Below are 2,411 nucleotides of genomic sequence, written 5' to 3'. Positions count from 1 at the left end.
GCGCCTTAACGTAACCTGTATTGCGCCTTAACGTAACCTGTATTGCGCCTTAACGTAACCTGTATTGCGCCTTAACGTAACCTGTATTGCGCCTTAACGTAACCTGTATTGCGCCTTAACGTAACCTGTATTGCGCCTTAACGTAACCTGTATTGCGCCTTAACGTAACCTGTATTGCGCCTTAACGTAACCTGTATTGCGCCTTAACGTAACCTGTATTGCGCCTTAACGTAACCTGTATTGCGCCTTAACGTAACCTGTATTGCGCCTTAACGTAACCTGTATTGCGCCTTAACGTAACCTGTATTGCGCCTTAACGTAACCTGTATTGCGCCTTAACGTAACCTGTATTGCGCCTTAACGTAACCTGTATTGCGCCTTAACGTAACCTGTATTGCGCCTTAACGTAACCTGTATTGCGCCTTAACGTAACCTGTATTGCGCCTTAACGTAACCTGTATTGCGCCTTAACGTAACCTGTATTGCGCCTTAACGTAACCTGCATTGCGCCTTAACGTAACCTGTATTGCGCCTTAACGTAACCTGTATTGCGCCTTAACGTAACCTGTATTGCGCCTTAACGTAACCTGTATTGCGCCTTAACGTAACCTGTATTGCGCCTTAACGTAACCTGTATTGCGCCTTAACGTAACCGATATTGCGCCTTAACGTAACCTATATTGCGCCGTAACGTAACCTATATTGCGCCGTAACGTAACCCACATTGCCCCTTAACGTAACCCACATTGCCCCTTAACGTAACCCACATTGCCCCTTAACGTAACCCAACACACGTTGGGCCTTAACCCAACACACGTTGGGCCTTAACCCAACACACGTTGGGCCTTAACCCAACACACGTTGGGCCTTAACCCAACACACGTTGGGCCTTAACCCAACACACGTTGGGCCTTAACCCAACACACGTTGGGCCTTAACCCAACACACGTTGGGCCTTAACCCAACACACGTTGGGCCTTAACCCAACACACGTTGGGCCTTAACCCAACACACGTTGGGCCTTAACCCAACACACGTTGGGCCTTAACCCAACACACGTTGGGCCTTAACCCAACACACGTTGGGCCTTAACCTGCTCTGTAATTGTCATACGACGCGTTAAATTAGTGTAGTGTTGCCTAACTGCAACCCCCGCAATATAGTTTGCTACTCGCACTGCCCGGTCCCCAGTGTATCGCTTCATGTTAAACACCTTGCAGCTATACACTGTAATGTGGATGGCAGCAGGACGTACATGCTCAATGCCCTTTGCAGTTGTTCATTGGCATTTGCAGTTGTTCATTGGCATTCGCATGTGCGAAGCACTTAGCCTACGCTGTGGTACGGCCTGTGTCAACTGTCCGCTGATGTTGTACGTCCAAATCACACACTGTACTGCACATTGGTCCTCATGTACTGAATGATACATCGTGGTACATGTGACCGTACAACGACTGCGCCAACAACGGCGAACCATGCGGTCCAAATGTTGTGCACTCAGCTACGTGTCGTCTCCCTATAAGAGCTGGATTGCAGTGTGGTATGCCCTGGATGGCGATCAGCATGAGCCGTCTGTTGATGTAGTGGCGCGTGTTGTCAGACGTAGTCGTCTCTTCTCACACACCGTGATAGCATGGTGCACTGCGTTCCACATCTGCGACATGCGACAGAGGCCGGTTGACAGTCGTTCGCGCAATGGACATCGCATACGTACGGGGGCCACCTTCCACGTGTTCGCGAAGCGTGCACATGTTGTTGCGTGTATGTGGGCAGACATAGTGTGTCGTGACACCTGACACAGGCATGCAACAATCGTTGAATTTGCAAATGGCGATGGACGCCTACGTTTGCTGGTGACGTTATGCAAATGAACAACTGGTAAACCGTTGTGGTGCGGTTGTTCTCGCTAGAGGTGAATCAGTGATGGCGACGATCGGTTGAGCTACCAACCGGTTGTTCCAGCGATACCCACCATGCCCACGAACGTGAATGGCATCTGGGTGTGAAGCGATACGCGGCGGTGGCTGGGTGGGACCGTCCCCGGCCGGTGAGGGGGGGCCTCCCGGCGTGCTGGCCGCGCGGTGCGTGGGCGCACGCGCTACAGCCGGCTGGTGGGGGCGGCCAGTGGCAGGCGCGCCGGCCGACGGAGGCGGCAGGCGGCGCAGCTGCGCGCCGGCGCACCCTGCACGCGGCGCCGTGCGGCCAAAGTAGGTCCTCGCGGGCCCGGTGCGAAGCGCGGTGGACATCTGCAGTGTGCTGGTCCGATTGAGGACTGTGTGCGCTGAGGATGCGCCGCCGCCCGGCGCTCGGCGCCGCGACGCCGTCTGCTGCTCGGTCGCCTCTGCGGTTCTCGCAGGTGGTTTGTATCGCAGCTGTGCGGACGTGTTGGCGCGTGCGCTGTGCTGGGAGAG

The sequence above is a fragment of the Schistocerca americana genome, unplaced genomic scaffold (assembly GCF_021461395.2).
Source record: "Schistocerca americana isolate TAMUIC-IGC-003095 unplaced genomic scaffold, iqSchAmer2.1 HiC_scaffold_137, whole genome shotgun sequence".
Classification (NCBI taxonomy): Eukaryota; Metazoa; Arthropoda; class Insecta; order Orthoptera; family Acrididae; genus Schistocerca; species Schistocerca americana.
This window is presented reverse-complemented; position numbering follows the sequence as displayed.